Here is an 11579-nt window from a genome sequence, read left to right as displayed (position 1 = left end):
AAAAAACCTTGACTTCATACACTATATCCACACTTTAACCTCATATCCTAAATTTAAACTCAAAATTTAATCTTATATCCAAACTTTAATCTCATATCTTAAATTTAACCCTAATAATTCATACTTTAACCTCATATCTTAAATTTAAACTCAAAATTTTTCTTTTTATTTTAAACTATAAATCCCATTCTCCGAATTTTAAACCCTCTATCATAAACATAACTTTAAAGTTTTAATTTTAATATTTTAATTTTCATATTAGAAAAATTCAAAAGCTTGATATATAAATTTTACATCATCTAACATATAAATTAAATAGAACTGTAAATCAAAATTTTATATAACTTTACCAAAGATAAAAAAATCAATTAACAAAGAAAATTGTTATGGACCAATGATATCAAAGTACTCAGATCACAACCTCCACCATTGGATTAGATTAATCCAACAGACCACATCAAATCCCTCTTTATCTTTCTCTTTCCTCTCCATTTTCTTCGTCTACGACATTCACTCTCTTCACTCACGAATCTGCTCACTTCTTCTTCTTTCTTTTCTCTTTATCTCTTTGGTTCACTCATGTCTCTGCACATCTCTCTCTATCTCTATCAAAATTTTCTTTTAATTTCATCTCCTCTTCACCACCACCACCGGCGGCCTTCATGTTCGTCACCACCACGCTCTTTTGATTTCGTCGCGTTCTTCACCACCGTCACGCTCATCACCAACACCACAGGTCACCTCTCTCTCTCTCTCTCTCTGTCTCTTATCTCTCTCTCTTCTCCTCTCATCTTTCTATCTTATCCTCTAATCGGTTTTGTTTTTTTACAGATCTGAGAAGGAGAAGTAGTGGTGTGACAGAGCGGCATCTCCGGTTAAGCGTGGTGCGGCAGCGGTGCAAAGCCGGTAGCTTGTTGCTGGTTCGTGGACGGTGGCTGAAGCTTTGTGAAGGTGGCGATGGTGGCTGAAGCTTTGTGAAGATGGCGATGGTGGCTGAAGCGTCTATTAGGTTTAGATTTAGGTTTAGTTAATCAATTGGTTTAGTTAGGTTTACATTAATTAATTGGTTTAATTAGGATTAGATTAATATATTTATGTATTATTGGTTAAGTTTTGTAAACCGGGATTAATTTGTAAACCAATTTTAATATATAAATAATATTTATTTTAATTTCAATATAAAACAATTTTCTGTTTAATATTAAATTATTTTATTTCGAATTATAATTAATTTTTGCTTATTGTAGAAAGATCTATCATAGCACGAATATATAAATCGTAATCAATTTGTAACAAAAAAATAGTGTTATATTTAAGTTAATAACATCATTCAAATATTGCTATTGTATCTGCACATTTCATAGCATTTAAAAAAATGTTATCGTAGAAAGGGTATCTATGATGGCTGCCGATGACATAGCATTTTAACTTTCGCTATGAAAGCCCTACTATAACGTTTATCGTGTGCTAAGAATGTGCATATTTCTTGTAGTGTATCCAAGCCATTTCTTTTTCTACATGATCATCAAATGAGCAAGTAGCATATGTGTGCTCTTTTTCCCTGTCTTTGGTTTTGTCCCACTGGGTTTTCCAAAGATAGGTTTTTAATGAGGCCATATGTTACTTTCACATCTCTCATTTGATGATCTCGGTTTAGCTTATAATGCCTTATAAAACTTATGTCTTTTAAAACCTTATGTCTTTCATTTTTATTTTAAACCAAAGGGAGCCTGTTCTCTTTAGGTTTCCGTGAGCTTGTGTGTGTACAAGCCTCACTATATAAACTACATCCGAAAACCCTAGCATCTATCAAGTTATCTTTTCATAAAAATCTTTCTTTTGTTCTCTCTTCTTCTTGTTATCAAGTCGGCGAGTGATCTTGTTGGTGTGTAGTATCCAACAGCCCAAGGATCTCTTCTTCGGTGTGTCATATCCGGATTAGGCATCTAGGAGTATCAAGGAGTCAATTCACAACTCTTTGTGTCACCATTCATTCCACAAACCTTGAAGAACTTGAGTCTCTGATTCGTTCTTGCAAGGATCTATCCCCAACTATCCAGAGAAGCATCCTAGGAGTGTATTATGTGGTATCAGAGCAACTCTGGCTAGGGAAGTTCTTGTTTAATCAATTTTTCGTGTGGATCTGTTCATCTACTTGCTAGATCTGTTTATGTTTGATTCAAATCTGATCTATCTCAGCGATTTTATAAAGGTTTCTAAAAAGACCATTCATATTCTTGTGGATCACGTTTTCGAAATCTCTAGATCCATAAGTTGTTTGAGTTACTTGAATCGATCTGATCTTATACTATTGAATCTGTGATTGTTGAATCATATCTTCATCTGTTGAACCGGATCTATCTGTTAAGTGTGGAAAGAGATTGAAATTGAACCTGATCCGTGTTGTTTAAGTTTCCTTTTCGTGTTTGTTTCCTTTTGCGATTCTAATTTTAATTTTTTTTCTGTGAACTTCTTACTGGTTGAATCTTTTTGGTTGTCTCAGGCACTATGGCTATTGACGCGGAGGAAGATGAAGGAGTTAGCCTCGAGCATAAAGCTTTGCTTGAAGCTTTGACTCGCCGTATGAGTACGATGATGGAAACAAGATTGGGTACTTTCCGTGAAGAGCTTGATGCGCAATCTTCAGAACCTAGACGTGAACCAAGGCAGAATCGACGCACGCAGGCTAGACGTGAGCATGAGGGTTCAGAGGAGACTGATAACTACTATGAAAGAGATCGACACAGCTCAGATTCTAGACACAGCAGCCGTAGTAACCGTAGACACAGGCGTGATCACTGGCAACGCAATGAACTCGCGGGAGTAAAGCTGAAAATCCCTCCTTTCCATGGCAAAGCTGATCCAGATGCCTATCTTGAGTGGGAGAAAAAGATTGAGCTGGTTTTTAACTGTCAACACTACACGGAGCTTAAGAAAATTCAAGTGGCTGCTACCGAGTTCTATGATTACGCTTTGAGCTGGTGGGATCAATTGGTTACAAACAAGCGGCGCAATGGTGAGTTTCCTATTGAGACATGGGCAGAGATGAAAGCAGCAATGCGCAGGAGGTTTGTGCCAAGCCATTACCATCGTGATCTTCATCAGAGATTGAGAAGGCTCACACAAGGATCGCGATCTGTTGATATTACGTGTATACGCACACCAAATAACCTAATGTGCACACTACCACAATCGAATGGTATGTCGATGTAGCACTTTAGGATCGAATCCACAGAGACCAACGGTTACACTTTATTTTTATGGGATCAATATCAAGCTAAAACAATATGGGGGTTGTAAGATTTGAGGGTTTCGTGAGAAACAAGTAACAAGATTAATTAAAGAATTCAGATAATTAAAAATGCTAGCCTAGGGTGGTTTGATCGGGTGTTAAACAAGTGTGAGCCAAACAATTATTCAAGTTTAATTAAGAGCAAGTCTAGAACTCGGATCACTCAAGTAGAACAGCCCACTGTCGTGGAACTGCCCCCTATGCTGATCGATCTTGATACCTAAACTCTCGTTTGGATCAAGATGCGACAGCAAGCAATAGAGGTCAAGTCCGATATGTTCACAAAACACCCTAACATCTACTTTCGCTGGTTAGGGATGCAATGCTCATTCAAGTTATGTCTAGCAACCTATAACACTTTTGATGAATAGATTAAACCTAGAATCAGGCACTAAGTGGTTAACTTGATGCAAGCCTTAAGAACAACAGTGAATGAAGACAATCGATTTATAACTTATTTATGTCAAGCTCACGGATCTAACACCCTAACACCCTAGACTAAGCAAGCTGACTACTCAGCCATGGAGCAAGAAAACACAGAGACAGAGACTGAATAAAACATGTGTAGATAAAATAGAATAAGGGTTCAGGGGGTTCTTCTCTATGGTGAGAGAGATGGATCCTTCTCCCTTTACAAAGTATCAAATCACAAGTCTCCAACTCTAAGGTCTGGTTTCTTCTTTCAAAAACAGCGTAGAATAATCAGGAAAACAGAAAAAGAAGATATATCAAAACCACAGGCGGCTGGGAGAGAAAATAGAGAGATTAGGGCAAATCCCGAAATAGGTTGTTTTCCTTCCTTAAAAATCTCTGCCGCTGGAACACTCCCTCGGAACAGTCACTCGGGTTGCTCCGCTATCCGGAACAGTCATCAAGACTGTTCTGCGTGAAAATCACCAAATTGCACTGTTTTCTGCCTCTTTTGTTCCAGCTGGTTCATCTCTCATCCAATGCAACTCCAGACCTGTAATGACTCGAAAAGGACTAGGAAGACTCGATAAAGACTTGAAAACCAATTTAAAAGCATATATACAAGATGTATAAAACACCATATATCAATTCCCCCAGACTTAGATCCTTGTTTGTCCTCAAACAATATCAAGTATCAAGAACAGGGAGAAAGGTTTGAAAGTGTGGGAACTCTCCTATTCTCAGCAACCATACTTTAACCACGAATCTCTGAACCATACAAGCAGTAAAACTAGGACAACACACCCTTACTGGAACCCCACTGACTGCTGTTCAAAAATCGGCTCCATACTCTTCATCTCAAACCTGAAAAAGCAACACTATCGAGACAGAACTCCCTACATTCATTTAAGAGTAGCGTGAGCTTCTCATCACAGGCATCATTCAGGGTAGACGGTCTAGGTGTGGAACAGGCTATTTAATGGTGGAGTTAAGAGTGTTTAGGGGCTACCATTTCATTGAAGAGGATGCAGGATATCACACAAAATGGCAAGAGAGGATAGATCCATTGATGTCCACAGCTTCTACTCGTTTTTGCTCTATCTGGTGCGACTGTTCTGATGACGGAACAGGCAACTGATTGTTCTGCTTTCTACTTTCCTCTACACACTCTTCAATACTTGGTACCAACTTCTTGCTCGACCTTTCCAGTGGCTCCATGTTTCTTTTCTTTCTTCCCCTTCTCCATCACATTAATCTGGTTTTTTTTTTTTTTTTTTTTTTTTTTTTTTTTGAAGACTGATATGGTGATGTGACGAAGAAGGAGGTAATACATGATCGTTCAGAGTGCCACTGGTGGTTCTGATTTTGCAACCATTCTGGTTCTCCACCCCTGCTCTTGCGCAGTTCATTGGTTATGGAGCAGTTGCTCCCTTAATCTGCTTGTTCTCCTTTCTTACTGAATTTCTGTAGCAGTAACGAGTAGCAGGCTGCGTTGATCCTTTCCTCTCCGACCTTTTTGCACATATCTGCACATATGACACTGAAAAACAAATGCATGAAGGTAGAATAAAGGCTAAGGTGCAGGGTGAGAACTAGCTAAAGATGAGCTAGCTACTCAGGATCAGCAAGATGGATAAAAAGGGTAAGAAGTCCTGAGTGTGTTCTCGTTTCCCTGATCTAATGCCCATAACAAGAAGAATTTCAGTCAAGATTAGGTTCAAGTAAGGTGGAGTTAAGTCTACCCAGTGTAACCTGATCGGCTGAGAACTTCTGGAGAATCAAGTGAGATATGTCAGGGTGTTCCAGGTCCACATGTGTGTCTTTCGCCACTGCTAAGGTCACTGAATAAGATAACTAAAGCACGAGGTGGTCAGTGATCAACACAGAATAAGGTCCTAATTCCCACAAAGTTTTGACTGACTCAATAAAAACTGACTCAAATTGACCCAAAAGAAAAACAAAAGAAAGAAACGAGTTAGTAAACGACGAAAACCCTCCCCCAGACTTACTTCACAACGTCCCTGGTGTGAAAATAAATCAGAGAGAAGGAGAAAACAAGAATTTTTTTTTTTTTTTTTTTTGGGTTGAGACACTTACCTGGCGCGGAGCAGCCTGACAGAGCAAGACGCGGTTGCTCCGGTAAAGAATGCTCTGGAATAAGAGCAGCCAGCTGCTTGCTCCAGTCAAAGGTCTCAGATTTTTCTGATTTATGTCCTGAGACTCAACAAACTAAAAACAAAAATAAGTAAAAAGAAAATCCTAATGTTAATGACACTTACCAGTGGGTTGCCTCCCACTAAGCGCTTGGTTTAAGTCTCTAGCTTGACTTGGTGATTGGGATCAGTCGGGTTGAGCAGGAGGGCCTGTTCCAAAACAAGCTCCACAATCAGACATGTTCAGCTTCAAAACCCTGCTCAACAACCCTTTCACAGCAGCTTCCCCTTTCTCTTTCAGCTCATGTGTGAGAATAGCTCTGACTTTAGAGAACGGTTTAGAGGTACCCTTGCACTTTACCTCATACTCAATGGAGTTCTCATCACACTTGAGAGGTATCAAAGTCACTGTAGGATCTCCCTTGACCCTTTTCTTCTGGACTTTCTGTTTCACCCTTGAATTCCCTCTGAATTTAGTAGGATCAGTGCTAGGATCTTCATCAAAGAACAGTCTGCTCTCACCCTTATCACCATGCTCCTTCTCTGGAACAACCTTCAGCTTTTCTACATCAAACACTGAGATGCGAGAGGCGTGTGATGAGGAAGATCTGGTGGGTATAGCCTTGTAGAAAACTTTCTTGTTGATGTTGGAGAAGCAGACTCTCTTGTTGGGCATATCGATGGTTGCTCCAACAGTAGCCATGAATGTCCTTCCAAATATCAAAGGCATCTCATGATCTTTGTTCATCTCAACAATCTGAAACTCAGCAGGAACAATGCATTCCCCTACTTGAACATGAAGGCTGCGGATGGTTCCATATGGGACTGCTCTGGAAGAGTTTGCAAAGGTCAGGGTCAACTGAGAACGCTCAACATCAGCAATACCCAAATCGTCTACAATAGCCTTTGAGACGAGATTCACACAAGAACCAGAGTCACACAGAGCATCCTTGAAGGTTGTTCCTGCGATGGAACATGGGAAAACAAACTTTCCAGGATCATCAACCTTAGGCAATACCTTCAGTGCTGGCGTAGACAGTGCTCTGGTATAGAGGACCTTGATCTCCTCTTGAGTCTCTCTATAGTGTTTAAAGAACTGGAGCAATGGACGAATCTGCAGAGCATCTTCGAATGCAAGTTCTTTAGGAAGCCTTCTCACCATCTTGTTAAAACCTATCAGCTGCTCTTCACAAATGGGATCCATCAGATGTCTAGGTGGAATTGGATAGGGAACCTTGGGAACATAGACTCGAGATGGTGGAGTCTCAGCAGGTTCGCTAGGAGCAGTCACTCCAGAGCTAGCAGACTGTTCTGCTCTCTCTTCTGCGCCTGGAGCAGTCTCAGCGAACGGCTGCTCTATTGCATTACAGTGCTCAGTCCTAGGATTTTTATCAGTTCTTCCAGGGAGCGTCTCTTGTTGCCTCTTGACACTCTCAGCTGTTTGAGCAAGCTGAACATCGATCTTTCTCATATGGATCGCAAGATTGTCATACTTGTTATTCAGCTCAGTGAACATGTTGCCCATCCTGGTGTCAATTTCTGTGGTTACCTGATTCAACACCTTGGCCTGAACCTGCTGACCCTGCAACAGCTGTTGCATCATCATACCCAGACCTTGCAGCTCATCTGGATGACTGTTCCCGGTAGCTGGAACAGCATGCGGATTGCTCTGCGGTTGTCGCTGGTTCTGGTTCTGAATATGCCCGGCCGTAGGTTGTTCCATGCTGAAAACGTGCCCTTGGTTGTTTTTCAGTAGCTGATCAACCTTGGCAGTCAGCTCATCTATTTTCTGGGCGTCAGAACTGTTTCCTTTCATGGAGCAATCACTCTCCTCTTTCTTATTAGCTGAACTAGCAGCCATGTTCTCAATCAGCTTAAACGCTCCAGCAGTGGTTTGAGTCATGAAATCTCCATTACTCGCAGAGTTCAGAGCACCTTGGTATTTCGAGTCCACTCCATCATAGAAAATATCCAGGATATAATCATCATCAAATCCATGGTGAGGACATTCTCTGCGATAGTCATTGAAGCGCTCCCATGCGTCGCAGAAAAGCTCATCAGTGAGCTGTCTGAAGGAGGTGATCTTGTTCCTCAATGCAGCTGTTCTCGCCTTAGAGTAGAAATGGCTGAGGAACGCTGATCGGACCTGTTCCCATGAAGTGAGAGAGCCGGTAGGGAGAGAGTTCAACCACCGTGCAGCTTTTCCATCAAGAGAGAATGGGAATAACATGCACGTGATGTAGTCTGGTGGAACACCATTCACGCGAGTGAAACTGCAGACTTTTTCGAAGCTCTCAATATGCTCCATTGGAATTTCTGTAGCGAGACCAGAGAACACCTTTCTCTGTACTAGACCGATCAAAGCAGGCTTGATCTCAAAGTCCTGCCTAGTACAAGGTGGAGGAACAATGGCAGAGCGCGTAGTAGGGATGTTACGCGGAAGGTTTCTCTGCCCGATCGGAACAGTCTGCGCCTGTTGTTCCTGCTGCGCGAGAGCAGCCTGTTCAGCAGCATCCTGCTGAGCTTGGATGGTCTGCTGCATTTGTTGCATCTGCTGCTGCATGAGTGCCATAGCCGCAGCGAGATCATCCTGATTGGCGTGATCACCCATAGTGGTGTCAGTTTGCCTTGGCTGTTGACGATTTGTTCTTTCTAACCTTGCTAGCTCCTGGTTGGTAAATGTAACTAACTCTCCTTGTGCGTTTCTCCGAGTATGTCTACTGTTCATGCACCTGGAACATTAGCTGCAACAAAAAGGATAAGGCAAGTTAGAGGTCTTAGACTAAATAAATAACCGAAAAATAAAGGTAAAAAGATGGTCCCCGGCAACGGCGCCAATTTGATATTACGTGTATACGCACACCAAATAACCTAATGTGCACACTACCACAATCGAATGGTATGTCGATGTAGCACTTTAGGATCGAATCCACAGAGACCAACGGTTACACTTTATTTTTATGGGATCAATATCAAGCTAAAACAATATGGGGGTTTTAAGATTTGAGGGTTTCGTGAGAAACAAGTAACAAGATTAATTAAAGAATTCAGATAATTAAAAATGCTAGCCTAGGGTGGTTTGATCGGGTGTTAAACAAGTGTGAGCCAAACAATTATTCAAGTTTAATTAAGAGCAAGTCTAGAACTCGGATCACTCAAGTAGAACAGCCCACTGTCGTGGAACTGCCCCCTATGCTGATCGATCTTGATACCTAAACTCTCGTTTGGATCAAGATGCGACAGCAAGCAATAGAGGTCAAGTCCGATATGTTCACAAAACACCCTAACATCTACTTTCGCTGGTTAGGGATGCAATGCTCATTCAAGTTATGTCTAGCAACCTATAACACTTTTGATGAATAGATTAAACCTAGAATCAGGCACTAAGTGGTTAACTTGATGCAAGCCTTAAGAACAACAGTGAATGAAGACAATCGATTTATAACTTATTTATGTCAAGCTCACGGATCTAACACCCTAACACCCTAGACTAAGCAAGCTGACTACTCAGCCATGGAGCAAGAAAACACAGAGACAGAGACTGAATAAAACATGTGTAGATAAAATAGAATAAGGGTTCAGGGGGTTCTTCTCTATGGTGAGAGAGATGGATCCTTCTCCCTTTACAAAGTATCAAATCACAAGTCTCCAACTCTAAGGTCTGGTTTCTTCTTTCAAAAACAGCGTAGAATAATCAGGAAAAACAGAAAAAGAAGATATATCAAAACCACAGGCGGCTGGGAGAGAAAATAGAGAGATTAGGGCAAATCCCGAAATAGGTTGTTGTTTCCTTAAAAATCTCTGCCGCTGGAACACTCCCTCGGAACAGTCACTCGGGTTGCTCCGCTATCCGGAACAGTCATCAAGACTGTTCTGCGTGAAAATCACCAAATTGCACTGTTTTCTGCCTCTTTTGTTCCAGCTGGTTCATCTCCCATCCAATGCAACTCCAGACCTGTAATGACTCGAAAAGGACTAGGAAGACTCGATAAAGACTTGAAAACCAATTTAAAAGCATATATACAAGATGTATAAAACACCATATATCATCTGTAGAAGAGTATTTCCAAGAGATGGAATTGTTAATGTTGAGAGCTTGTATATCAGAGGATAGAGAGGCTACTATGGCACGGTTTCTTGGAGGACTTAACCGTGAGATACAAGACAATGTGGAGATGCAGCACTATGTTGAGTTGGAAGAGATGTTGCACAAAGCCATTCTGGTGGAGCAACAGATTAAGAGGAAGCATCATTCACGTGGAAGCTACGGTACCAGCAAGTATCAACAAGTTAAAGACGAGAAACCAGCATATCAGAAGGAGAACAAGTCTCAGCAGAAAGAAGAAACAAAGCCAGGCAGCATTTTTACCAAAGACAAAGACAAAGGGAAAGCTGAAGCTACTTCTTCTCGGACCAGAGATGTTAAGTGTTTCAAATGCCAAGGACGTGGGCATTACGCAAACGAGTGCACCAACAAACGAGTTATGATCCTCTTGGAGAATGGAGAATTTGAATCTGAGGATGAGAAGCTTGAGACTGATCAGGAGCATTCCGAGGAAGAATATGAAGAAGAACCAGTGCGAGGGAGATTGTTGGTTGCAAGGAGAACTCTCAGCTTGCAAAATAAAACCGAAGAGCTTGAGCAGAGAGAAAACTTGTTCTACTCACGCTGCATGGTTCAAGGAAAGATATGCAGCCTGATCATTGATGGTGGAAGCTGTGTTAATGTTGCTAGCGAGACAATGGTGAAGAAGCTTGGTTTGAAAACTCAAAAGCATCCTAAACCTTACCGGCTGCAGTGGCTTAACGAAGAAGGTGAGATGAGGGTCTCCACACAAGTCTCTATACCTTTGTCCATTGGGAGATATGAAGATGAGATACTCTGTGATGTGATACCAATGGAAGCGAGTCATATCTTGCTTGGAAGGCCGTGGCAGTTTGATAGGAGAGTTACACATGATGGCTTTACTAATAAGCACTCTTTTGAGTTCAATGGCAAGAAGACTATTCTGGTGCCTCTCACTCCTAAGGAAGTGCATCAAGATCAGTTGCAGCTTCAGAAGAAGAAAGAAATAGATCTCAAACCCGAGCAACACAAGCAGCACAACTTCTATGCTAAGATTGGTGATATCAAAAGATCTCTTTACTCTAATCAGCCTATTCTTTTGCTTGTGTTTAAAGAAACTCTCTTGAATCTAACTGATTTTACACCGGAGTATCCGAGTGAGGTGTCAGCTCTTTTACAGGACTTTGAAGATGTATTTCCTGAAGATAATCCAATCGGTTTGCCTCCTATACGTGGGATTGAGCACCAGATTGATTTTGTACCAGGATCTACTCTTCCTAACAGGCCAGCATACAGAACTAATCCAGTTGAGACTAAGGAGCTTCAGAGGCAGGTTGAGGAACTGATGGAGAAAGGCCATATCCGTGAGAGCATGAGTCCATGTGCTGTACCAGTGCTCCTTGTGCCCAAGAAAGATGGAAGCTGGCGCATGTGTGTTGATTGTAGAGCAATCAACAACATAACAGTGAAGTATCGCCACCCTATTCCTAGATTAGATGATATGCTTGATGAATTACATGGCTCTAGCATTTTTTCTAAGATAGATTTGAAGAGTGGGTATCATCAAATTAGAATGAAAGAAGGAGATGAGTGGAAAACAGCCTTTAAAACTAAGCATGGGTTGTATGAGTGGTTAGTGATGCCTTTTGGCTTAACT

The 11579-nt window shown here is 41.3% G+C and overlaps 1 long non-coding RNA gene and 1 other non-coding gene across 2 annotated transcripts; both read left to right on the top strand.

The window, feature by feature from the left end:
* LOC125577920 lies at positions 1-1177 on the top strand. The gene is made up of 2 exons (XR_007316302.1): positions 1-736; positions 832-1177. It is a non-coding gene; the product is annotated as an uncharacterized LOC125577920 (long non-coding RNA).
* A 6670-nt stretch (positions 1178-7847) lies between these two features.
* LOC125578728 lies at positions 7848-7954 on the top strand. Its single transcript, XR_007316811.1, has one exon. It is a non-coding gene; the product is annotated as a small nucleolar RNA R71 (small nucleolar RNA).
* Positions 7955-11579: the final 3625 nt, after the last annotated feature.

This window comes from Brassica napus, chromosome A9 (genome assembly GCF_020379485.1).
Source record: "Brassica napus cultivar Da-Ae chromosome A9, Da-Ae, whole genome shotgun sequence".
NCBI classification, from domain to species: domain Eukaryota; kingdom Viridiplantae; phylum Streptophyta; class Magnoliopsida; order Brassicales; family Brassicaceae; genus Brassica; species Brassica napus.
This window is presented reverse-complemented; position numbering and strand designations above follow the sequence as displayed.